Source organism: Camelus ferus, chromosome 8, assembly GCF_009834535.1.
Source record: "Camelus ferus isolate YT-003-E chromosome 8, BCGSAC_Cfer_1.0, whole genome shotgun sequence".
NCBI lineage: Eukaryota > Metazoa > Chordata > Mammalia > Artiodactyla > Camelidae > Camelus > Camelus ferus.
This window is the reverse complement of record NC_045703.1, coordinates 7,253,497-7,281,319: the sequence shown is the minus strand read 5'-3', so window position 1 is coordinate 7,281,319 and position 27,823 is coordinate 7,253,497. Positions and strand designations below refer to the sequence as shown.

The following is a 27,823-nucleotide window of genomic DNA, read 5'->3' as shown; positions in this document are numbered from 1 at the left end:
AGGAGCAAATAGGAGATTCTACATTCGATTAAGATGGACTGTAGTCTCAATTTAGACAGCAAACACACACCACAGAAGATCAGAATGTGGCTCACATCCTCCTTTTCAAATCCAGAGTACTCAGGAGCTTTAATAGTGAAAGTCAGCCTGTCCTCTGCTAATTGCTCACCGCTCTTTCCTCTGAGCAGGAGAAGTGTGTTTGGATATGTAAGGATAGGACTTTTGAGTGAATTAAGAGGTAGAGAGAAAGGAGCATGGGGTGGGTGGAACAGGAAAGGAGTACACTGACACTGCTGAGAATGAGACCCCGGGAAGGAGCCTGGGGACGAGCTTGCCGCTTATCTTCCCGTCTTCACTCTCTCCTCTGTTCTCAGTGATGACAGAGAAATGTGTCAGCTGGGAACACACTATAAAAAAATAAAATGACAGTTCTGAGTTTTCATTGTGGCTGAATGTGGTCGCATTATTGGGTTCAGGCCAAAGAAATGTGAAATGTTGAATGGAAGCTCCGGGAAACTTCCTTAAACTAGGGGTTCTCTGTTCCCTGTCCTTTCCCCATCTTTCTGTCTTTACCCTCCCTGCTAGCTGACCTGCAGGTACTGTGGCTGGCGTGATGCCCCTTTGGGAATGGACTCACACAAAGGGTAGAAACAGGCAGAAGCTCTGCTTTGTGGAGCAGAGCATGGTTTGCCTACATTCGGAGTCTTACTACCACCTCCTTTAAGTACAGTGGTTTGGGTCTTTGTTAACTCTCCTTTCTTGCTTGCGTGTGTGTGTGTGTGTGTGTGTGTATGACATTTGAGGGATTCTGAGATGAATGAATAACGATAAAAGAACCAGTGAAAAACCACTTCCTCAATCTTTCTACTTTAAAGAGAATCTGAATTAGAGGGGTTCACACATGCAAAAAAAATGTTTTGTCACCCACCCTACCAGAGCTGTGTAGACCTATAAGAAAGACTGTTGCCCATCCTCCAGCTCCACAAGGATCAGGTCATCAGCCACTGCAGTCACCGACCTACAGTGCCTCCTGAAAGGAATTCAGGATGAAAACCAGGATGAGGCACCGTGTGCTTTGGAAATACAGGCTTTAGGTAGTTAGATGTATATCCCAGGAAGAGTTTTAGTGAACCCAGATTCTTGCATCTTCCCATACACAGAAAAGCCCTAAAATCATTAGTCACCCTGTTCATTGTGGCCAGCAGCAGTCTTCTGCTGAGATGCATGCTTGACTGCACATATTCCTTAGCCAAAAATCATGTATATACTGACTCCTCCCCTACTTCTTGAGAGCAGTTCCTCAGAGCGGTGTGAGAGGCTAGCTCCCAGACTATAGTCTTCAGTAAGACCCTAGATAAAACTTAAACTCACAGCTCTTAACATTGTGCATTTTTCTTTCAGTCAACCAACGTCTTCCATAGTTCATGGGGCTTCGTGAAACATGTCTAGTGCTTTGGCTTGGTTTTACCACAGTGGGTAACAGATGCTACAAAACTCTGCTAATCAAAGGTGTTTGCTGCCTTTATTTTTTTCCTTGTACATTATATTAGCATAATTTTAAAATATATAATATTCAGGAAGGCAGTTTACAGAAATCATGTAACTGGGAACATTATCTTCAATGTTCAGTATACAGTAGTGAGTTGACAGAAAATACTCAGCCATGTGTTACCAATCAGCTTATAACATAAGTTGGTTTGTCAGTCTTCACGGAGATTCCCCTTTGGTGTGTGCTGGTGTATATGTTTTTGTTTTTAAAGCAAACCAAAAATAAACACTGGCTAAGAGAGTTCAGAGCTAAGGAAAAAATGGAGTAGGCATAAAAGTTCAATTGTCTGTCTCTTTTGTGTTTATCTGTACAAAGGCTTTGTATTTTTGAGGAGACTTTCTCATATTTCCACCTTCCTAGTCTAGATAAGAGGGCCAGACAGTCATTCAACAGCATTTATTAGACACCTTTTATGTGCTTACCTTCTGCTGGGGCTCATAGTACTAGAAGAGATCAAGACAAAGATGAGCAGACAATGAATGGGCTTTGGATCTGTGTATCTTAAGATGAACAAAAAGAATTTTTTGTAGCCCTAATACTGAAAAAAACTACTTAGAAGTCTGCTTAGTGACTTGAAAGGTGTGTTTTACGAATTTATTCATGAAATTTCACCCTTATTTTCGTTTACTATAATTATTCTAATCAAAGATTAGGGGGAAATGTGATTACTAAATTTAAAGTTGGCTATTAAATGAGTATACATAAGAAATGTAAATTAAAGACTATAATGTTTTGAGACTAGAGAAGGAAATATTAGTATCATAGTGAGAAGTTTCCATTTTCCAGAACAATTTACAATTCAAAATTTCATTTTATAGTAATTGAATAACAATGAAGCATGAAAGGATAATTTGAAGACAATGAAAGATTTAAGAATCTTAATATAAATGTAAATTGAGAGCACACAGCAAAGTCTGAACTTATCGGCAACACACAACAGTCTATTGACTTATCTTCAGTCACTTGTTTAACAAAACAGCCTACCAATGTGTTTGTGATACAAGTATTATGGGGCAACACATTTAATCTTGGGTTTCCAATTGCAGATGGTAAAACCTGTATCTCTGAGCATCGCCTGTGTGCACTGTGCCTGGCATCTTCCCTGTTAAAGCTCTTCTTACGTTGCCTATAATTAGTAGATTACATGACAGATTTTCTAATTAGGATGTGAATTCCAAGAATGAGGAACACAGGTCTTGTTCATATTTATATTTTTTTTATTCTTTGTAGATGTTCCAGAATTCAATAACTATTTAACCAATCAATCAATTGACTGTTCAGTCAACTTATATGTTATAAGCATAACACAGTTCTATCTTTGTACAGTATGGTACTGTCACACACATGCACATACCCACAGGGAGTGAGAAATAGAGATGGGGACAGCTAAGTGAATCAGTGATTTGTGGTTTGTTATTGGCCCTAAAATTTCTGCCATTAGATAAACTTCTTCAGATTCCTCTGTTTCTGGAAACTCATGAGTAACCCAATTTGATCAGCTCAGTGGGGAATCATAAAAAAACAGAGCTTAGCGTGGATTGGTCATGACTTTTGGCCATATGGAACCCTTCAATGGCTTTCTTATGTTTGTGGAATTCCCCTCCTTTTGTCTCCTGTCTTCCAAGGTAGAGTCAGAACCTCACCTTTCCAGTTTCTCTTGCAACTATGGTACAAAGACTGCCAATTAGATGCAATTATTCAGCCTTAGTGCCCTCCACTCTGGGTAAGCCTGAGGGAGGCAGCACTGACAAGAGTCCCATTGGCAGCATCCCGGGGTCCTGGAGGTACTGTTGCCACCGGGGGTGGCTGAGGGCCTCTCTGGGGCGGTCAGGGGAAGCTTCCAAACCTAATTTTCTGACCCTTCCAGATTTTGTGATTTAGCTAATATCCTTGAATACATTCTTTTTCTGCTTAAACTAGCTAGAATTTGCAAAAAGTAATCATGACTGAAAACAGTTTATAAAAGGATGCACAAAGAGCAAGATACTTTGATGAGGGGGAAGGAGGGGAGAAAGGCAGGGAGTTCTCTTTAATCAAAAGAATAGGAATGAATCAATGTTTGTATTAGATGTAGATTTATACAGGCTTATGAAGCTCCTTGTATAGAGCATATCTCATGCTGGTGCTTTCTCACCCACTGCCTTATTTGATGCTCTCTACAATTTCATGAGAATGTTATGCCCATTATTTTAATAGGAAAAGATGTAAGACTCAGAGAAGTTAAGTATGGAGAAAATTGGGACCTGAATTCAGGCCCCGCTTTTTGAGACTCATGGTCCCTGAGCTGTGCTCCAAAACATCATTCACTACAGAGTTCCAGCCAAGTCACTGAAAAGGATGCTGCAGGTTATATTTCAACTTTAAGGCTTCTGGGAACCAACAAGTTAGGTGCTTTTGTTAGATGGCTAAATAATTGGATCTTTTCTTTTTGGTTATTTAAGGTAGTATCATTGAGTTTTAGTCAATCTGTTTGATTACAAACAAATCTCGGCAAACCAGATGTGCAATTGTGCAGGTAACAGCTCTCTGCCAGCAACTCTACCCAGGCTAGGAAATCTCATCAAAAAGGAATGCGATGCTCTAGCAGTATTTATATTACATTCAGAACTTTTCTCAGAGAAGAATAGTAATTCAAGCCAGGAACAGTTTTACAATTTTTTGAATATAAAGATACCTGGTTGAAATCCCTAACGGTCTTTGGAATTTAAACTGAAATTATTTTGTCCCACCTTCAGAAATCTTCTCTGGCAGTAAGTAGTCTTGTATTCACTGAGAGCACAAAAGATTTGCCACTCCTCTATGGTGCTGAAGGAATAACACATAAGAAAGTATACTGATTTTTTTTTAAAAAAAGCAACTTACCTGAAGGGAGAAAGTGTAAAATGAAGTGAAAAGGGAATCGGCTGAGAACCTGGCACACAATGAAATAGTTTTTTCTTTTCCTTTTTTTTTTTTTTTAGAGTTTTTCCTTTTAAGATCAGTATTATCAGCTGATTCATTACTAATCATCAGGAGAATTCATATCAAAACCACAATGAGATGTCACCTCACCCCTGTCAGAATGGTTATTGTCAAAAAGACAAATTACAAGTGTTGGCAAGGATGTGAGAAAAGGGAAACCTCATTCACTGTAAGTGGGAAGGTAAATTGGTGCAGTCACTGTGGAAAACAGGATGGAGAGTCCTCACGAAATTAAGAACTACCATATTATCCAGTAGTTCCACTCCTGTATTCATCCAAAGAAAACAAAAACACGAATTTGGAAAGATATATTCACCCCTATGTTCACTGCAGCATTATTTGCAATAGCCAAGATATGGAAGCAACCTAAATGCCCATTGATAAATAAATAGATAAAGAAGATGTGGCATATATATACAACAGGATATTACTCAGACAAAGAAAAGAATTAAATCTTGTCATTTGTGACAACATAGATGGACCTGGTGGGCATCATGCTAAGTGAAGTAAATCAAAGACAAATATTGTATGGTTTAATTTATATGTGAAATACAACAAAACAAAACAAATCTACAAACATAACTAAACAGAAACAGAGTCATAGATACAGAAAACAAACAGGTGATTGCCAAAGGTGAGGAGGCGTGGGAGGAGGAGAGAAATAGGTGAGGGAGATTAAGAGATACAAACTTCCAGTTGCAGAATAGTTGAGTCATGAGTATGAAATGTACAGTGTGGGACATATAGTAACACCTGCATCATACCTTTGTGTGGTGACATAACGTAACTATACTTATCATGATGATCATTTAAAAATGCATGAAAGTACTGAATCACTATGTTGTGTACCAAGAACTAAAATAGTGTTGTAGGTCAATTATACTTCAAAATAAACAATGTATTAAAAATAGTAACAACAGAAACGATTTCCAATCACATGACTTATATTTGAATATATTTAGGCTGACAGATATTAAGTACAGGCTCAATATTAGAGGGGAGAGGAGAGAGGAGGATTGGAAGAATAAAGCATTAATATTACTAATACTGAAGGGTATATTCAAAAGCCATTAGAAATAGGAAACCATGGAAATATTAGTTGCATTATGTGATGCCTGAAATTAATGTAGGTTTTTAAAATTCTGGATTACTCTACAATGAATTTTGGAATAAAACATCTGAAAATGACTAAAGAAGAAATGTTTAGTATTTAATAAACTATGAAACAAATGATTAAAAAAATCTGGTTCTAATTTGTTACTTATTTGAAGGTTTATGGAAATGAATCAGACTATGTAAAACCTCCAAAATATACAAATTAAATAAATCTTACAAAGTGCTAAATTTCTTTCTGAGACCATCAGGAAACATGTGCCAAGTAAATTTTTATGAGGTAATCAGAAATTATTAGTCATTAGTGTCTAAAGTAAAAAAGAATGATCAGATTTATTTTTAAGTTTACAAGTGCTTTTTGTTTTTATTTATTTTTCTTTTTTAATTGAAGTATAGTCAGTAACAATGTGTCAATTTCTGGTGCACAGCACAATGTCCTAGTCATGCATAAACATACATATATTCATTTTCTTATTCTTTTTCATTCAAAGTTATTACAAGATATAGAATATAGTTCCCTGTGCTATACAGAAGAAATTTGTTTTTTTATTTGTTTCTATATATATATATAGTGGCTAACAATTGCAAATCTCAAACTCCTAAATTATCCTTTCCCACCCCTCTTTCCCCTGGTAACCATAAAATTGTTTACAATGTCTGTGAGTCTCTTTGTGTTTTGGAGATGAGTTCATTACTGTCCTCTTTTTATCTTTTTTGTTTTAGATTCCATATATGAGTGATATCATATGGTATTTTCCTTTCTCTTTCTGGCTTACTTCACTTAGAATGACGATCTCTAGGTCCATCCATGTTGCTGCAAATGGCATCATTTTATTATTTTTTATGGCTGAGTAGTATTCTGTTGTATAAATATACGGCAACTTTTTTATCCAATCACCTGTGAATGGACATTTAGGTTGCTTCTATGCCTTGGCTCTTATATATAGTGCTGCTATGAACATTTGGGTGCATGTAACTTTTCAAATTAGAGTTCCCTCCAAGTATATGCCCAAGAGTAAGATTGCGGGATCATATGCTAAGTCTACTTTTAGTTTTTTGAGGAATCTCCATACTGTTTTCCATAGTGGCTACACTAAACTACATTCCCACTAGCAGTGTAGGAGGGTTCCCTTTTCTCCACACCCTCTCCAGGATTTATCATTTGTGGACTTTTGAATGATGGCCCTTCTGATTGGTGTGAGCTGATACCTCATTGTAGTTTTGACTTGCATTTCTCTGATAGTTAGGAATATTGAGCATTTTTTCATGTGCCTAGTGGTCATTCATATGTCTTCATTGGGAAATTGCTTGTTTAGGTCTTCTGCCCATTTTTGGATTGGGTTGTTTGTTTTTTTGTTATTAAGTTTTATAAGGTGTTTATATATTCTGGAAATTACTCCTTTGTCAGCTGCATAATTTGCAAATATTTTCTCCCATTCTGAATGTTGTTGTTTTGTTTTGCTTATGGTTTCCTTTGCTGTGCAAAAGCTTGTAAGTTTAATTAGGTCCCATTTGTTTATTCTTGCTTTTATTTCTATTGCTTGGGTAAACTACCCAAAGAGAACATTGCTGACATGTATGTGAGATAATGTTCTGCCTATATTTTCTTCTAGAAGTTTTATTGTGTCTTGTCTTAAGTTTAAGTCTTTAAGCCATTTTGACTTCAGTTTTGTGTACGGTGTGAAGGAGTGTTCTAGCTTCACTGCTTTACATGCTGCTGTCCAGTTGTCCCAACACCATTTGCTGAAGAGACTGTCTTTATTCCACTGGATATTCTTGCCTCTTTTGTCAAAGATTAATTGACCAAAAATGTGTGGATTCATTTCTGGGCTCTCTGTTCAGTTCCATTGATCCATTATGTCTGTTTTTGTATCAGTACCATACTGTTTTGATTACTTAGCTCTATAGTATTGTCTGAAGTCTGCGAGGGTTATTCCTTCAGCTTTGTTCTTTTTCTTCAGTAATGCTTTGGCAATTCTGGGTCTTTTGTGATTCCATACAAATTTTATTATGATTTGTTCTAGTTTGGTGAAATATGTCCTGGGTAATTTGATAGGGATTGCATTAAATCTGTAGATCGCCTTGGTCAGAATGACCATTTTAACAAAATTGATTCTTCCAACCCAGGAGCATGGGATATATTTCCATTTTATTAAGTCTTCTTTAACTTCCTTAATCAGTGTTTTGTAGTTCTCCATGTATAAAGTCTTTCACCTCCTTGGTTAGATTTATTCCTAGGTATCTTATTATTTTGGGTGCTATTTTAAAAGGGACTGTTTCTTTACTTCATTTTCCTGTTGATTCATCATCAGTGTGAAGAAATGCAATTGATTTTTGTACATTAATCTTGTATCCTGCTACCTTGCTGAATTCTTCGATTATTTCTAGTAGTTTTTGTGTGGACCTTTTAGGGTTTTCTATATATAGTATCATGTCATCTGCAAATAGTGACAATTTTACCTCTTCTTTTCCAATTTGGATCCCTTTTATTTCTTTTTCTTGCCTGATTGCTGTGGCTAAGACTTCCAAGACAATGTTGAATAGAAGTGGTGAGAGTGGACAAGATTTTAGTTGGAAGGTTTTCGGTTTTTCACTGTTGAGTACTATGCTGGCTGTAGGTTTGTCATGAATAGCTTTTATTATGTTGAGATATGTTTCCTCTATACCCGCTTTGGTGAGAGTTTTTATCATAAATGGGTATTGAATTTTATCAAAAGCTTTTTCTGCAACTGTTGAGGTGATCATATGGTTTTTATTTTTTAATTTGTTAATGTGGACTATACTATAAAGGTACAGTAATCAAAGTGGTATGGTACTGGCACAGAAACAGACACATGGATCAGTGAGTGGAACAGGATAGAAAGTCAAGAAATATACCCATGCACTTATGATCAATTAATTTACAACAATGGGGGCAAGAACATATAATGGAGATAAGACAGTCTCTTCAATAAGTGGTGCTGGAAAAACTGGACAGGTACTTGTAAAAGACTGAAATTAGAACACTTTCTAACACCATATATAAAAATAAACTCAAAATGGATTAAAGACCTAAATAAAATACTATAAAACTCCTAGAGGAAAACATAGGCAGAACAGTCTTTGACATAAATCACAGCAATATTTTTTTGAACCAACTCCTGGAGGCATGGAAATAAAAGCAAAATGAACAAATAGGATCTGATTAAACCTAAAAGTTTTGCACAGCTAAAGATGCCATCAACAAAACAAAAAGACAACCTACAGAATGGGAGAAAATATTTGCAAATAATGTGACTGACAAGCAACTATTTTCCAAAATATACAAAGAGCTCATAGAGCTTAATATAAAAAACAAGCAACCCAATCAAAAAATGGGAGGAAGACCCAAGAAGATAGATAGCTCTACAAAGAAGACATCCATATGGCCAAAAAGCACATGCTCATCATCACTAATTGTTAGAGAAATGTAAAACAAAACTACAGTGAAGTATCATCTTACACCAGTCAGAATGGCCATTATTAAAAATTCCACAGAGGATAAATGCTGGAGAGGCTGTGGAGAAAAATGAATCCTCCTACACTGCTGGTGGGAGTGTAAATTGGTGCAGCCAGTATGGAGAACAGTAAGTAGATTCCTCAAAAAACTAAAAGTAGACTTACCATATGATCCAACAATCCCACTCCTGGGCATAGATCTGGAGGAAAATAGATTTCAAAAAGACACATGCACCCCAGTGTTCACAGCAGCACTACATACAATAGCCAAGACATGGAAACAAGCCAAATGTCCATCGACAGTTGACTGGATAAAGAAGATGTGGTGTATATATATATACACAATGGAATATTACTCAACATTTAAAAAGGATAAAATAATGCCATTTTCAGCAACATGGATGGACCTGGAGATGGTCATTCTAAGTGAAGTAAGTCAGAAAGAGAAAGAAAAATACCATATGATATCACTTATATGGGGAATCTAAGAAAAAAGGACAGAAATGAACTTTACCTACAGAACAGAAACAGACTCATAGACATAGAGAACAAACTTATGGTTACCAGGAAGTAAGGGGGGGTGGGAAGAAATAAATTGGGAATTCAAAATTTGCACCTCTTGGGAAGTGATGGAAATGCTAGTTATCTTGATTGTGGTGGTTTCGTTGATGTATATACATCTATCAAAATTCTTCAAATTGTACATTTGCATATGTGTAGTTTACCATATAGGAATCATACCACAATAAAGGTGTTAAAAATAAAAATAATAACTTATGGTAATAAATATAAAAAGAAAAAGCCTAAATGAATGTGACTGGGAACAAATCTTTACATGCAGTCGGAAGGTAGTACACTTTCCTTGTTTGGAAGCTGGGCACTTTGCAGCTTCACAGCAGCATTAAGAACAGCAGTGTCACAAGTCTGTTATACAATTCACTGTAAGTATGACTTGCTGTGTATAACTTCCTTTCACAGAAAGAATACGGTGTCCAAAATTACCTTCATGTAGCTTTAAGAAATTCCTATAAAAAACTAGAGAGAAAAATAGTTACCAAAGGAAAAGAAAGATGTACCTTTTACTCTTTAAAGCCTAGCCTTTTCCCTGTTTCAAGGTAGCCTTAAAAACTAGCTCTTCAGATGTGTTGCACAATTCACTAGATGCATGACTTACTGAGTTTAACTTCCTTTTACTAAAAGGACACTTTTCTAGAATTTCTTTCATATCACTTGTTAGAAAAGTCTGTATCAATCTAATGGGGAACAAGTCTTTACATGAAATATTAACAAACCAGCAGCCTGAGTGTTTCTAAGGCTACGTATATGATGTGAAAGCCGTTTTCTCACAGGAAAATGAGGTAACTTTTTCCATCCACAAGGAAATCATTTTTCCCATATTAGCTTTGTTTATAAGTTTGTTACAAGCTGTATTAAAGAAGTTTTAGGAACAGTGTTCTTTCTCTGTAAGTAAGGAGATGATATCCAATGCGAGATGCATGTCGTGAATTAACAGACCTGTAACTCTAGTGTTTCTAAGTCTATTTTGATTTTGAAAAGCTTAACTTTAACAATGAATAGATGTCAAAGCCTTCACATTCACAGATTTAGTCTTGCTCCTATATTAGATATATACAGAAGTTTGTTACCAGTGAAGGCTTGCTACTATATGACAGAAATGTTAGGCACAGAGTCGTTCTAGTGACAGGAAGTTATACACAGCGGTCATGTATGTAGCTAAGTTGTGTGACAGACCTGCAGCACTGGTGACTCTAAGCCTACATACAAGGTGTTTTAAGCACAGCGTTCTAACCAAATCTATTTGAAAGCCTTCAAGTCTGAATGAAACACTTTATATATATATATATCTTACAAGTCACGTGAAAGAAATTTCAGGCACACTGTTCTTTCAGCGATAGGAATTAGGACAGTGAGTCATGCACGTAGTGAATCATGTAACAGGCCTGTAGGAAGAGTGTTTCTAAGGTTACTTAGAAGCTGCCCAAAGCTTGCTTTTCTAACTGGGAAAGCATGTACTTTACTTTCCATCTGCAAGGAATGGCTTCTTTCCATATCATTGGAAGTTATTTCCAATGAGGAATACGTGTAGTGAAGCTGTTTAACAGACCTGCAGTCCTAGTGTTGCTAAGGCTCATTTGAAGCTGCACTATGCCCAGTGTTCTAAAAGCCAGTGGATATGAAACCCCTTCTGGCTGCATATAAAGACTTGCTCCTACAACAGATGTATGCAGACGCTTACTACAAGCTGTGTGGAAGAAGTTTTAACAAGGTGTTCTTTAGTGGAAGGTGGTTATACTCAGTGAGTGAGTCACAAGCTGAACTGTGTAAGGACCCTGCAACAACAGCTTTCCTAAGAATACGGCAAGCTGGGTTAAGGCCAGTTTTCTCACAGGGAATGGATGTGACTTTTTGATTGCATGTAAATTCTTGTTTCATATTACATATATAAATATTTATTATAAGTCATATGAAAGAAGATTTTGGAACAGTGTTCATTTAGTGAAAGCAAGTTATATGTGTGACTTACTGCATTTTTGAATTGTTTCACAGACCTTTAACACTAGTGTTTCTAAAGCTACTTAGAAGCTGAGTAAAGGCCAGAGTTCTAACAGTGAGAAATGTGAAATCCTTTTTGTCTGCGTGGAAAGGCTTGTTCCCTTATTTTATATGTATATTATAAAGATACATCTTTTACTCTTTATACATATACACACACACATATATATACATATACATACATACAAGCTACATGACGTAATTGTTGGCACAGCGTTCTTAGTCAGTGGGAGCCGTAGGCAGTGCTGTTTAACAGACCCGCAACAGCGGTGCTGCTGAGACTCCTTAGCAGTTGCAGCACTCCCAGTGTTCCGACAGCGAAATGGATGCGGTAGTCTTTCCCGCTGCACATAAACACTTGTCCCACGTAGGGCACCTATAGACGCAGTTAGTAGCTAATGAAAGAAATCTGGGGGACTGCAGTCTTTCGGCAAAAAGCGGTTGTGCCCACGTGTGGTCCACGCGTTGAGCTGTTTAGCACTGGTGTTTGTTTCTAAGGCTCCTTAGAAGCTGGGCTCAGCCCAGGGCTTTGACAGCGTAGGGAACTGAAGCTCTTTCCACCTGCACATAAAGACTTGTTCACACATTAGATATAGAGAGAGATTTCTTACAAGCTTATGAAGGAAACTGTTGGCACAGTGTTTTCTTCAGTGAAAGGAAGTGACACCCAGTCAGTGACCCATGTCGTGAACTGTTTAGCAGTCCTGTAGCACTTGTTAATTTTAATTCTAGGAAGAATGTCAGGGTCTGCACATCATTTGAATTAGCACAGGAAAAAAACACCCCACAACTCCCAGTCTGTGAATTAAACAGTTTTAATATAACAATATTCAAATCTCACTGTACTATGATGACAATAAATATTGCCTTTCCAAATAAGTAAATGAGCCTCGGAATGAGGTGTCAGGGAGGGAGAGCTAGCTGACTTCAGGTGCTCCTGCCATGTCCCTGCCACAGTGGAGACCACTGCTGCTCCTGGACACACACTTCCTCCTGGTTTTGATGGTGGCCTGTTCTTCCTGGCCTTGAGTGTTCTGCTGCCCAGCTGTGACCGGGGCTCCAGCCAGCAGGACAGGATGCAGTTATGGGAGGGAGTGGTATCCATCACATGTCAGGTATCCCTCACAGTGTCCGCCCAGCAGCTGGAGTCTGGGTGTCCCAGTGGTGGCCAACCAGGTGTGGGGCTGACCAGGCACATGTGGGCTCAGGCTCTCTGGACTGGCTGGCAGGAAGAGTCCACCGTTGCCTTCTCCCGTCTCCTGCCTGGCCTCACCTCTCATTCTCATTGAGCCGCTCCATGTCCCAGAACCAGACACCAAATTGCTCCTTGGGCTCTAGGCTGTAATTTTCTGCAGCTACCTGGAGCAATATGATCTCTGCCATGATTTTGTATTTCTGGGACCAGAGGGAGGGAGAAGATGCAGACAGGGCCTGCGTAGTGGATGATGTAAGGGGGTGAAGAGTGAGGCAGGGGATTGGTCCTGCAGTCTTTGCTCACTTGGGAACCCTTCTTCCCTACAATTACATCCAGGCCTTACCTGTTCTCAGAGATGGAATAAAGAGCCCCTCCTCCAGGAAGCTTTCCTTGATGCCATGCCCTTTCCCTTACCCATCAGCTGGTTGGGCCTCCCACCCTTCTGTTATCAAATTCTCCCAGCAAATGTAAGATTCAGGGGATGAAGCCAAGGAGTTTTCTGCCCAGGGGTGCTTCTGATTTCCATTCTTATGCCCTCTTCCACAGGGAGAGATACAGCTGTTCACCTTGTTCTGTTTCTGGCTGTTAATCTCAATTCCTTGGAAGACAGACAGACAGACAGACAGACAAGAAGGAGCCCTCCAGTCAGTCCTAGCCCCCTAGGCTCACTACCACCAGGCTTCACAAAGGGGCCAGAATGCACAGCAAACAGGGTGTGGACCTAGGCCGAGCCTTGGCCCCAGAGTGTGACATGTGGGCTGAGTCTCAGGGACCTTGTAGCACAACCCTCTTTGCTGATTCTCCAGGAGTCTGAGCCTTCAGGCAGGAAGAGGCTAACTGATCTCTTCTGTGTTGGTGGACATGGGGAGGCCCCCGCTGCACTCTCGCCCCGTGGATATCACCTGGGGCAGAGGCTGAGTCCAGGTCAGACAAAACCTCCTGCAGCTTTGCAGTCAGGAAGCTCTGCTGCTTCACCAGCCCTGGGAACTGGGGTCAGTGTCTCACATGGAGCCTCCTCTCACTCATCCCTAATGCTCACATGATGTTCCAGCCCACAGGGGCGGCTGTGAGGCTCTCCTGAGAGGAAGTTTGCCAAGTGCTGACAGCTCAGGGGTTTTTCCAAGCCTCAATCCTGGTCTCCTCTGTCTAGCTCCCAAGTTCACTCTCCTTAGATAATCCTCCGTCACCGTGTCCAGCACCATCAGGTCAGTGAGGACTGTGCTAAGGGGACAGCATCTTGTGCCATCGGGAGGGGGTGGGATGAGCCTCTGGTCTCAGGTTCCCCTGCGGACCCTCCCCTGAAAACTTCTCGCCCTCAGCTCTGGGCCCCACCCCAGGGGTTCCTCATGGAGCGGTCTCAGACCCTTAATAACCTCCAAGAATACCAGACCCATAATCACCTCCCAAGGCCTGCCTTTGACAAATCACATGGTATTTGATCATTGTCCCCTTTTCCACCCCAAAATCCATCCTGCACAAGCTCTTCCAGATCCTCCCGCTGGTCATCTTAAAGGAGGATTTCAGGCAATGCGACAACAGAAGGCAGGATGAAGGAGCAAGTCCCCTCCTGTCTAAGTTCGGAGGCCTCCAGCTGAGTGGGGGAGTTCCCTCCCCTACAGGACATTTGTCTTCTTCTGCAACCTCTTCTGTGCATGATGGAATGTCATCATCAGGGTGGCAAAGGCAGAGGGTCGTTCCTGCCAGAACTGAGGACAGCGTCACTGAGGCTGTATGCCCCTCACCCCATCTTCCCCTAGTATCCCTGACCACAGACCTGGACATCTGACCCAAGTCTCCCAGCATGCTCTGATTCTAGCCTAACCCCACTTCCAACACTCATTCTGTACGTGGCCTTGGCCCCATGGCCTGGCCTCCCTGAGCCTATTTCCTCATCTGGAAAGTGTGGGAATTCCACCTGCCACACAGGTTCTCCTGAGAACTCAGTGCCATATTGCTGTCATTCCCATCAGCACTGTTCTTGCCCTCAGCCCTGCAGGTGGGGCAGGCACAGAACCCCCACCTCCCTTTCTTCTCTTTTACCTCATTATAGCCTCATGAGGCCTGTACCAGAGGACCCGTATCCTTCTGCTTCCCAGATGAGGAGACACAGTTCCAAACAGGAGCAATGGGTTGCTCAGGGGCCCACAGAGAAGAGGCTGCACCCACCTTGGAGGCCCACATGTTACGGCTTCCTTCATGCCATCCCAGCCCCACCCAGACGGAAATGCCCTGTCCTCTGGGCTCTCAAGTTGTGTCCAGGCCCCCATCTGGGTGGGGCCGTGGAAGGAGCAAGATGAGGTATCTTGAAGGCCTGGTTGAATTCTCTGCCTGGAGTCTCTGCCACCCACCAAAGTCACATCAACACCTTCGCCTCCCCAGGAACAGCTCAGGACACCCCCCCCCCCCCGCATAGCAGTTTCTTTTCATCCACTCAGGAATGAGACCCCTGAGGTGCCACCACTGACTGACAGGGTAGAGGGTGACAGCCATTTTGCTTCCTCTTCTGCGTGAAGCTTCTGAGGTCCTTTGCAGGAAGGATCTACTAAGAATTCATCCACTAAGTCCCTGAGACACATCTCATAAGCCCCCAGGGCACGTGTCATTACTGACTAGGCACCCAGGTGGGAATCCTGGCTCTGACCAGTGGCGACTGTACAGGGACACCGTGCACACATATCTGTCTCTGGTCCAGCCATTTGGACCCAAGGCCAGGCAGCACATTTGTAAATCCAGCCCATGGGATTCCCCTGCAGTGCCCATCCTTGGGGCAAGAAGGGTGTCCTCCATTTGGAAGTGTGGTGAAGACAGAGGAGCAGCAGGGCTCCCGAGGACCAACTGGGCTGGTTTAGGGAGGAAAGCTACCTCTCCCCATCCCATCCCCCCAGCGGCCTGGAGAAAGCTAAGTGCCAGCAGGATGGATCAGCATGGAAGCCAGAGACCTGCTGATTTTGCTCTCAGTCCCCTCCTGGAACAGCCCAGCATCACCACTGTATCTCATTACTAGGGCCTCCTGACCCACTTGTGGACAAAGCAGGTCCTTCTTCCTGTTAATCCAGAGAACACTGGAATTTTTCCAAGAGTCTTTAAGTGAGAAACAAAAAAAACAAAAAACAAACAAACAAACAAAAAATCCTGCTCAGTCCCCTGTTCCTCTCACCGCTCCTATTTTTTTTTTTCAGACCTTTAGCTTCTATGCTACTGTGATGAGTAGTTCTCTGTTCAGTGAGTTGTCTTTGCTACACAGCTTTTTAGATTTTTCAGGAACTCTTCTTAAGCAGAAAGGAAAGAAGAAAGGAGATGTAGAAAAATATATGAGGGGGGCATTAAAATACAAACCCTTTCATTTGAGAACCTAAAAAAAAATCAGACTGCTGGCTGAGGGTTTTCACTGGGCTCCTCTAAGACTCTGTGGGACTAAGGATGGAGCGCTCATGTTGGTCACCAGGTGAACTCTATTTCCATTTCCTTTGAAAAGCTCTGTTTTTGATGAGTTTGACTTTCAACTGGACATAGCTCTGTTGCTATAAAGGAGTCAACTGAAGATCTCCAATTTGGCTCAGCCCAGTATCTGACATTTAACAAAACTGATTCCAAAAGCAGTAGGAATATTGTTTTATCACCTGGGGAAGGCTTAGAGACTCGGCGCTCAAGCCCCTGTCCTTGTCCTTTGCTGTCTAGGAGGTCCCGCCTGACCTAGAAGGCAGTGACGCACACAGGTCCCACATCCACCCTGGACCTCCTGTAGGGAGACACTTAGCACCTGGCAGCTTTCCCCCATGCCACTTGCAGACAGTGAGCCGAGGTGCCCCGCAAGGCAGAGAGGACAGCACGCAGGGAGGAGAAGTCCAGAGGACGTGGCACTCCCGGGAAGAGACGGGAACAAGACGTGAGGTGGAAAGCTGCCGCCCTGCTTGCTCTGGCTCCAGTCACCCTCACTGTCTTCTCCTACCCTGAGTGATACAGATGTCCAGGGAGCCTGGGGAGGGCAGAGATGAGATCCAGTGAGTAAGAAAGGAGGATTTTAAAAATCTACAGGAAGGGAGATTTTAGCTCCATCCAAAAAATGAGCCACGTGGGAGTAACTAACCCACCGCTGGGACATTTGAGTCAAGGTCCACATGGCCCTGGTAGGAAGGGCTGTGTGGAGCCGTAGATCACAGACTTCAATCTCGGAGCTGATAAAAGAGAGCAGACAGTACCAAGGCTCTGGAGAGGCGACACACCGGGCTCCCCATGGCAAACCCTTGACTCGGTGCTTCCTCACCCTGGCCCTGTCCTGGACTGTCTTTCTCAGGTCATCGAGGCAGGTTGGCCACTTTGCTGAACTGGGTGGTGGTGGCAGGCACAGTGGGTGCCATGTGCTCATTGCAAGGCTGGATCCCATGGGATCAGATGGAGCTCAGGGAACTGGGAGGGAACCACCTTCTTGAACAGCCCCAGGGGAACAGGGGGAGTGTCACCCCATATCTGCATTCCAGTCAGGGGTCACTGGTCAGAACTGGGGCTCAGGAGGCCAAGGATGTGGCCTGAGCCTTGTCTGAGTCCTTGGGCTTTGTTCTCTGTCCCCTGAGAGCACTCAGCACAGAAGCACCCAGGACTCAAGACTGATGAGGAAAGGAGAGGGGTATTTTCACCCAGTTCATACTCACTAACTCCAAGCTCCTGAAGGCAACTCAGTTCTGCTCAACCCAAGGGGGCATCTTCCACCCATGCTGATTGCTCCTCTGGTCTGACTCCCCATTCATATGTACATTCTCCCTGTGGCAGCTACAACTGTGGGCTTTGTTTGTAATTATATATACACTTCAGGTGCCTAATAAGTGCTGAGGCTGCTGAGCAGATGAGCGAGTGATCCATGGACCCGGCTGCACACAGTAAGCTCCCGTCCCCCTGCACGGCTTTCTAGCTACTCCAGCTCATTTAATCTGCACGGCCACTCTGCGCAGCAAGCCTGTTATTGTCTGTCTCTGCTGGCCTCATGCAGACAGCAAGGCTTGGGCTTTGTGGAAGTTGCCCAGGCCACATGGCTGATAAGTGGTGAGTCTGGGCTTTGGACACATTTCATAGGGATCTGGATCAGGGAAAGACAAGCTTGGGGCAGCTGATGGAATAGGGGAGCCCTGCCCCAGACATGCACTGAGAACCTAGCTTCTCACCACATCCATCGCAGCCATCAGAGTCAACTGCTCTGCCACCAGCCTTGGAGGGAAGGCCCTGAGGTCAGGCCTCTCCTTACTCAACCAGGTTTTTCTGGTCACATGTTAGAGGCAGGGACACGCTGGGGCTGGAGCTGGCTCTGTCTCTCTTTTTGGAGCTGGAGATGGAATTCCCACTAGAGAAGACTGTCCAGCTGACTCTGGCTCAGGACCTGGCAGTCAGGCTGAGCAGATGGTAGGGCTTGTCCCACCTCTGGAGCAGCTGATGGAGGTGAGCCTGACTCCAGCACTAGATGTGGTGGGAGGAATGGAGGTAAAACTATTTCTAGGTCCAAACTTGGCTCTAAGGGTGCAGCAGGGAAACATCCCTTAGAGCTAATGCTGGAGCAAGAAAGAGAGTAAGGTTCAACCACATAACTGACGTTCCCTGTGCCTTTCCCAAAACAGTAAAGATCCCACTGCCTGTAAAGGAGCACCCAGCCCGTGCCCCCAGCCCAGCCTGCAGCCCCCCTACCCTCTGGCTCTACCTCAGCGAGGTCTAGAAGTTACGCCTTGACTAGGAAAAGGGGAGTGTGGTGAGTCAGGTCTGATCCAGGAAAGCTGACTTACACATAGGCCAGCTTTAGCTTGAAACAGAGACAGGTCAGGGGCTGCGAGATATGCTGCACATACTGCTCTGGCCAGGGGCCCAAGGAGAGGGACTCTGTGGGGAGTCATGTATTGGGCAGAGTCAGGGACCTGGCCCTTTACTTCACAGTGTGTTCCCACAGCACCTTTCTTTGGGTCTGGAACCCCGATTATGGCTCCCGTCCAATTCCAGCCCCTCTGTGGCTGTCCTGGCAGGCGGAGGCCCAGTCATGGAGCAAGTCTGACAGAGATCCTGTGTGAGTCCAGTCTTTCTACTGAGACTCTTCTCCCCGAGGTCATGGGCACAGCCTACCCCAGCCTCCAAGCACATGGACATCGGGATCGAGTGTGAGACAGTTTTGTGAGCAGGCTGTTCACCACACCTCCTGTCCTGGGCCTCGGTGTGGCGGTCAGAAGAGATGGATGTGGAGAAGGAAGGAAAGGGAGACAGACTGTGCAGGGAACGTGTCTCTCAGGGGTTGACTCCGCCACCTCCCCTGCTGCTCCCCCAAGGGGCTGGGGCCCACGCACACCTCCCTTTAAGTCATTTGTTTCTTCAGGGGGAAGCTCCCAGACCTCAACTCTCCCAGGACAATCAAGACATGTGTGAGATCCAGGCTTGTCAGTCCCTGCTCAGCCACAGATCCCACACTCTCCTTCTTTGTTCTGTGAAGATAGGGGGCCCTCCTTGTGGACTTAAAAACCTCTCACAGTTTTAGTTGGTCCTGTGGTTCATCATCAAGGTCAGAACATGGGAGGACACATCCATATCTAAAGGAGGCCAGGAGGGCATCACAGCTAATGTGCTGTGGACATGGATGCTTATGGTACCTGGACTGACTGCCCGACTCTCACACTAGACCTGAGCCCCAGGAATTGTATCTGCTTCACTCACTGAGTCACCTCAGCATGTAGAAAAGTGCCTGCATGCAGTCAGTGCTTAACACACATTGTTGAACCCCAGCCAGAACCACCCCAGTTACCTGAGTGGGCCTGGGGCCCCACTGCCTGCCCCCAAGGATCTAGAAGCTAATGCAGGCTTCCAGGCAACACTAAACAAATAATAAATCAATAATAAATCAAGCCTTATAATATGGTTAATGAAAATTCCCCAATCCAAAGAACAGTAAAGGAGAGATTTATCTAATATATTTTAAAAGTAATACCAAAAAAAAAAAAAGCCACCTTATTAATCTAGAATTTGCTGCAATATTTTATGAGCTGTTGCCAAAAAAATCCACCTCTGTACCCCGAAAAGCGAATTCAGACTCAGAGGCAGAGTTTTGGGAGCAAAAAAAAGAGCAGCTTTGCTGCTGTGCCCAGCAAAGGGAGTCATAGCAGGCTAATACCGTAACGGCTGTGAGCCCGTCTCAGGGCTGGGGATTCGAGGTTTTATAAAAAACTGGATGGAACAGAAAAGGTGCTAACAGTCAGGGTGCTATGTTTCTCTCAACCTCAATGAACCTTTGGGAGGAACTCCGGAGGGTCTGTCCCTCCTTCTGAGATTACCAGCCTGTCATCTCCTTCCTGGAGCACAGCACCTGGATTAAGTTATTCTCAGTAAAGAAGGAATCAGCAAACAGTTTTGCATCAGGGACGTCAGTTTGTTAGTTTGCTTTATACTCCTTCAAGCTCAAGTGTTAACTAAATACTTTGGCCAGAATTACATATGTTAATAATGAGGACAAAATCACATCATATTAGAATGTATGATCTGTTATTAACTTTTTGGTGTATTGAATGTATTACTGAGTCTCTAGTCCAATTTCTTTAACTTACATTTTATTCTATATTAAATTTAATTTGCAAATGTTAGCTAGGAAGAAAAATTGATCCAGGAATTAAAATGTCTTATTAAGTTACCTCTGAAAAATAATTTTTCAACAAATGTTTTACTCTTTTGTATAATTTTGATTTCTAAGTTTTAGTAGGCATAGACTCAGAATACTTTTTTTGATCAAAATTATATCAGGTGAAATGGCTGAGACAAAATAGCAGGGTCAAAATAGAAGACTAAAAATGGCAAGACTAAATTTTCCTCTGCTCATTTCTCTGTATTTTCACTTTTTAAATTAAAAAAAATATTTTTATTGATGTAAAGTACATATAATGTCAAATTATCATTTTAATTATTTTATGTGTACATGTCATTAAGTACATTTTAAGTGTATTAAATACATTAATGTTGTGCCACCATCACAACTATCCATCTTCAGAACTCTTTTCATATTTCAAAATGAAAACTGCGTACTCATCAATCAGTAACTTCCCATTACCCCCTTCTCCCATCCCTGGCAAACACCATTCTACTTCCTGTCTCTATGAATTTGACTATCTAGGTACCTCTTATAATGGAATCACATAAGGTTTGTGGTTTTGACTATCTTATTCACTTAGGATAATATCCTAAAGGTTTATCCATGTTGTGGCATATGTCAACATTTCCTTCCCTTTAAAAGATAAATAATATTTAATTACATGTGTGTCTATACCATATTTTGCTTATCCATTCATTCCTGGAAAGACTCTTGGATTGCTTCCATGTTTTAACTATTATGAATAATGATGCTATGAACGTGTTCAGATATGTTCATATACATTTTCAAGACCACATTTAATTTCTTTGGGTATATACCCAGAAGTGGAACTTTATTTGTCATTTTGTTTTGGAAACTGCCATACTGATCTCTACAGCAACTATATCATTTTATATTTCCACTGCCATGCATGAAGTTTGCAGTTGCTCCACTTCTTTGTCAATACCTATTCTTCTTTCTCTCTCCTCTCTCTCTCTGATGGGTCATTCTAATGGATGTGAAATGGTACCTCACTGTGTAATGACATATTTCCCTAATGATTAGTGAGGTTGAACATCTTTTCATATGCTCATTTACCATATGTATATCTTCTTTAAGAAAATGTCTCTCAGAAATAAATGCAAAAAATTAACAAATGGGACCTAATTAAACTTATATGTTTTTGCACAGCAAAGGAAACAATAAGCAAAACAAAAAGACAACCTATGGAATGAGAGAAAATATTTGCAAATGATGTGATTGACAAAGGTTTAATTTCGGGACTATATATGGAATATAGAATATATAAACAGCTCATGCAACTTAATGACAAAAAAAAAAAAAACCCAAAAAACAACCCAAATGAAAAATGGGCAGAAGACCTCAACAAGCAGTTCTCCAATGAAGACATACAAATGGCCGACAGGCACATGAAAAAATGCTCAATATCACTAACTATGAGAGAAATGCAAATTAAAACTGCAGTGACGTTCACCTCACACCAGTTAGAATGGCCATCATTCAAAAGTCCACAAACAATAAATGCTGGAGAAGGTGTGGAGAAAAGGGAACCCTCCTACACTGTTGGTGGGAATATAGTTTGGTGCAGCCATTATAGAAAACGGTATGGAGATTCCTCAAAAGACTAAAAATAGACTTACAATATGACCCAGCAATCCCACTCCTGGGCTATATCTGGAGGGAACTCTAATTTGAAAATATACATGCACCCCAGCATTCATAGCAGCACTATTTAACAATAGCCAAGACATGGAAGCAACCTAAATGTCCATCAACAGATGACTAGATAAAGAAGTTGTGGTATACTTATACAATGGAATACTACTCAGTCATAAAAAAGAATAAAATAATGCTATTTGCAGCAACATGGATGGATCTGGAGATCATCATTCTAAGTGAAGTAAGCCAGAAAGGAAAGAAAAATACCATATGATATCACTTATATGTAGAAGGATCTAAAAAAAAAAAAGAAAGAAAGAAGACACTAATGAACTTATCTGCAAAACAGAAACAGATTCACAGACATAGCAAACAAACTTATGATTACCCAGGGGAAGGAGGTCGGAAGGGATAAATTGGGAGTTCAAGATTTATAAATATTAACTAGTACATATAAAATAGATAAAAAATAAATTTCTTCTGTATAACACAGGGAACTATATTTAATATCTTTAGTAATGAAAAGAATATGAAAACAAATATATGTATGTATATGTATGACTGAAACATACTGTACATCAGAAACTGACAAACTGTAACTGACTACAGTTCAATTAAAAAAAGAAAGAAAATGTCCCTCCACATCATTTGCTTACTTTTCATTTGGGTTGCTTGCTTTTTCAATTGAGTTTAAAATTTATTTATCTATTCTAGATATTAATCCCTTATCAGATACATGGCTTGCAAGTATGGTCTCTCATTCTATGGGTTGTATTTCCATTTGGTTGATAATGTCTTTTGAGACACAAAAGTTTTTAATATTTATGAAGTCCAATGTGTAAGTTAAAAAAAAAAAATAGCCTCTGCTTTGGGTGTCATTAAATCGTTGCCAAAATCTGCTTTGTCAAGTTGCTAAAAATGATTACTATTGAGCTTCAATTTTAGAGGTAAAAAAGCTCTGGTTGGTAGAGTGAGACAGCAGCCTGAACCCTAGGAGCAACAGCATGAGGAGGGGGCCATGATAATGTGAAGGCAGGTGAGAGGACTACAGCAGGTGGGCAAGCATGAGATGTGCACATGACACGATGAGATGAGCACATGACACGATGAGATGAGCACATGACATGATGCCTTCTTCAATCTGTACACTGTCTACATAGGCACAGGTGGGAACAGTGAGAAATAAGGCTGGAATTACCCCCGAGGTCAGCTCACCTTCAAAGGTAGCCACTCATTTCACTGTTTCCACTGAGGTTTACAGTATCTCAGTCCCAGGAGAGAGCTTACTTTGTAGCCACAGGGTAATAAAGAGTGTGGGGTGACCTCTGTACCCAGGAACTCATAGGACCTCTCATTGTGGTAAATGCAGTGTCTGGAGTAAATTTTAGAAGAGTTTAGAATTACTGGGAGAGACTGGGCCAAACCCAAAGATTGAACTGTCTGTTATCCACAAGCTGAACTGGACTCAGGTGAGAACTTGAGGCCTTTTCTCTGCAGCTCCTGCTCACTCCCACGGAGTCCTTCCAGTCTGCGCGTGGGAGAGATGAACGAGACATGCACAGGCGCGCTGCAGTCCTACCTCCCTTCTGTGAATGAGATGTGGATGCTGACCTCGGCCGTCCAACAGGCGAAAGACCCAGTGAGTGTCACCAAACCATCCTCCACTGCTGTTTGTGCCACCCCGGCAGGAACCTGAGAGAGAGGCTCGTACGTGTGTAGGAAGCCTTGCCGCTGGCCCTGATACTCCTGCATAAAGTGACTTGTGGGAAAAACAAATGTGTTGCAACCCAGTTACGGTGACCAGGATTGACTAGACGGGCAAAAGCACTGAAGCTGAGGACATTTTTAAAAACCTACTGAGGGCTGAACTGAAAATGTCAACATTCCAAGAGAGTTCCCGCATCTCAAATAACCTAACGTGTCGATGCTAACAGGAAGAACAATAATTATCCTGTATTTTACATTTTGGGAAAAAAACATGAAACCTAACTTTAAGATAATAAGTTTGTTTGTATCTTTCAAATGTTGACTAATGTCACTCTTCTTTAAAAATGACACAGAATTTGTCCATTGAACTTTGAGAAAGGAAAGTTCTTTTTTCCTCAATAAGCAAGGAATGTAAACCAGGTGTCAGAGAACTTTGTGTCATTGTTCACGTGGTGACCTCCCTAGGCCTCAGCTTACTTATCTGTAAAATGGAGATAGAAAGGGATGCTAAATATTTCCAAAAAGCTTGTGCAGCTCTGACATTCAATGGGCATATAAGCAATGAAAGAAGTTGTTTAATTACTTTATTAAGACACATAACCTTGTAGAATTTAAAAACCAGGGGAGCATAGCTTTAATATGAATTATTTAAGCAAAATTCTCTTACACATAAAATGTCCTGGGAGTTGCCTTTTATATGAACACTGAGAACACGGCTCCTTCGCTGCTGTCACTGTACTTCACTGCTGCCCTTGGGCTTTTAAATTATATTTAATGTAGATTTATGTTGGGCCTGATGAGACCCTAATTATGACACCCAAAGAGCACATTCTAACTTTTAATCTCAATAATACCCATTAATGCAAAGTCTTACCTCAATTTCTTGCTCTGAGTGAGTTGCAGTGAATATATCGCTGTATTTACTCCACAGTGGCTCCAGTCCTGGAATACACATGCTACTGTAACCACTAGTTAGTAAGTGGCTCCTGACCAAGAGAATACGTCAAGATGACGGGGTGTCACATCTAAGTTTTAATAACAAAGGGATTGTCCCTCCCCTCTGACGCATTCCCTCGTGTTCCGTCCCCGGACCTCCCTCCCTCTGCTGTTCTCTCGGTCAGCCTCCTGCTGTCTCGCTCTGTCTCTGTCTCTGTCTATATCTCTGTGTCTCTCTCTCTGTCGTATTCCTGGATCTGGGGCAGAGCACAGATATTAAGCGCTGCCCTTTGGCGAGGCCCACACAGGGAAGAACAGAAGGAGCGCCGCTGACAACAGGATGAGAGGAACTAAGGCTGTGGGTCCAGACTGAAGCCCGACAGGCGTCAAGTGCCCGCGCTTGGAAGAAAAGCCTTCTACTGCTGGGCCTCAGTTGAGGCGCCGGCCCCCGCCGCATGGAGACCCGGAGACAGAGGCATCAAGCCAAGCCGCTCCGGGGCCACGGGAACTGGAAGCTATTAAATATCCATGCTTCGTAAGCGCTAAGTTTGGCGGTAATATTATGAGAGAGGAGCAGACAGGTGCGGGCCAGCACCTGATCCCCAGCACCCAGCCCGCCTCCTGCTCTCTCCTCCTGGGCTGCCTCCAGCCACACCGGCCACTGACTTACCCCGCTGGCCAGCTCACTTCTGCCTGGGAGTCTCCGCCCCCGTGGAGCCTTCTTCCTGACTGGTGTGCAGGGCTGGCTCCCATTTTCCATTCTGGTCCCAGGAGATGCCACCTCAGTGAGGACGCTCAGACCCTCCCACCCGGTGACTGCCAAGCCCTCCTCACAGCGCCCTGCAGTTCGGGGCAGTGCTCGCTCTCTTCTTCCTCGTCTTGCTTGTGAGCTCTTGTCCCCTCCCCCAGACCCCTGGGAGAGGCCATTTCAGCTCTGCACAGGGGCTCACCTGGCAAGCACGCGCGCTCAGAGCACGGTGAGAAAGATCGCGGCGCTCTCCCCCTGCGTCTGCCCACCTCAGTCTGCAGAGATGACCTCTCACAACAGGAGGCGCCTATGGTTCATGAGGCGGGGGCATGGCCAGAGTCACCTCGGCAGCGCTGTGTCTGCTCCGGGAACGCTCAGCGGGCAGCTCTGCCCCGGGAGGCGGCTGCCCCCTAGTGGCCAGCACTAACACTGACGCCCCCGGCCTGAATCTTCGTTGAATGTCCTCAGGGCTGAGCTCGCCAGAGCCTCAGGGCTGACAACCTGCAGGCTTCTGGGCTGTGGACTGGATGTCAGAAGCCACTCTCTCCCCTCCTTGTCTCCCACCTCTGGGATGTCGTGTTTAGACATCCTCACCTCAAACATGGAAATAATACCCGCTACTTCTGTACCCAACAACAACGAAAGCAAAGAGCATTGCTCATCAAGGGTTAAGTTGAAGCCCACTGTAGCTGTCCGCCAATGGTGAATTCTGAAAGGAATTCAGGGTGAAAAAAACAGGATGAGGCACTCTGTGGTGTGAGTAAATAGGCCCTTAGATAGATAGATGTATATGTTAGGAAGAATTTCAATGACCCCCAGATTCTTGCATCTTTCCACACATAGAAAAACAGTAAAATAAAAAATGACAACATAACGCCATTTGCAGCAACATGGATGTCCCTGGAGAATGTCATTCTAAGTGAAGTAAGCCAGAAAGAGAAAGAAAAATACCGTTTGAGATCGCTCATATGTGGAAACCAAAAAAAAAAAAAAAAAAAAAAAAAAAAAAAAAAAAAAAAAACCCAAAAACCAAAACAAAACATAAATACAAAACAGAAACAGACACATAGATATAGACATAGAATACAAACTTGTGGTTGCCAAGGGGGAGGTGGGTGGGAAGGGACAGACGGGGAGTTCGAAATTTGTAGATACCGACAGGCATATATCGAATAGATAAACAAGATTATACTGTATAGCACAGAGAAATATATACAAGATCTTGTGGTGGCTCACAGCGAAAAAAAATGCAACAATGAATACATGTATGTTCATGTATAACTGAAAAATTGTGCTCTACACTGGAGACTGACACAACATTGTAAACTGACTTTAACTCAATTAAAAATGTTTTAAAAAAAGAAAAGCAATAAAATAATTATTTTGAGATATCTGTTCTTTGTGACTAGCAGTAATCTTTTACCAAGATGTATACTTGACCACATGTATTTCCCCAGCCAAAAAATTCACATCCACACTGGCTCCTCCCCGACCTCTCTGGAGCGGTTTACTCAGAGCTCCTGAGCGGCTGTCTCCTGGGCTTAATCTTCAGTAAGACCCTGATAAAACTTACACTCGTGACTTTTGTGCAGTGCAAACTGGTGCCAGCTGAGGTGCCAGCCCTTAGGCACCTGCCTGCTCCTCTTTGGGAGATAAACCCCAGTGGGTGTTCACCTTGGCACAGTTAACAGCCCAGGGAAGTGACTGGTCTCGCCGCAGCTCAGGCTGACCTGTCCCAGCCCACGCCCCCTCCTTAACAGAATTATAAATTCCACTACCTTGCTTGCACCAGCCCATGTCTCCATCTTACTGGAGTTACAAATCCACTATCCTCTCATATACCAAACCCCCTACCTCACTTACAGCCAATCAGAAATCTGTTCCCCTAGCCCCTGTGTTCACGGCCCCTTCCTCAATAAAAGATGCCGCACGTTCACATTTGGTGGACACTCAGGGACCTCCTGCCTGTGTGGATCACTGTTGCTTTTTGCAGCATATTATTAAACTCTCCTTTGTTCTTGAAATTCTCCCTTTCTGGTAAATTCTTACCAACCCATCTCACTGGCTCCACCAACTGTCCCCCAACATCTTATGTTGTGTATTATTCTTTAAGCCGACACTTCCAAATGAGGACCCCAAGGATTCAACTGGTCTCATTCCTGGACCCATGACTCTTGGTCCATGGCTCTGACCCATTCTGCTCCACCACACGTCCTCGCTCCCAAAGCCCCAAGCTCCTGTCTCCTCTGAGGGACCTCTGTGTGTGGAAAGCGTTTCCCCAAGCTCACACAGCACAGTAGGTCA

General features: G+C 42.8%; 2 long non-coding RNA genes across 3 annotated transcripts; one reads left to right on the top strand and one right to left on the bottom strand.

The window, feature by feature from the left end:
* The first annotated feature begins 10,231 nt into the window (after positions 1–10,231).
* Positions 10,232–19,823, top strand: LOC116665253. The gene is made up of 3 exons (XR_004321774.1): positions 10,232–10,242; positions 13,291–13,293; positions 18,606–19,823. It is a non-coding gene; the product is annotated as an uncharacterized LOC116665253 (long non-coding RNA).
* On the bottom strand, positions 15,323–26,243 carry LOC106729559. 2 transcript variants are annotated; one of them, XR_001365981.2, is made up of 3 exons: positions 25,442–26,229; positions 24,710–24,777; positions 15,323–16,845 (listed from the first exon to the last, which is right to left on the bottom strand). It is a non-coding gene; the product is annotated as an uncharacterized LOC106729559 (long non-coding RNA). The 2 variants fall into 2 exon arrangements; XR_004321773.1 differs by lacking the exon at positions 15,323–16,845 and adding an exon at positions 23,327–23,820 and having other exon boundaries at positions 25,442–26,243.
* Positions 26,244–27,823: the final 1,580 nt, after the last annotated feature.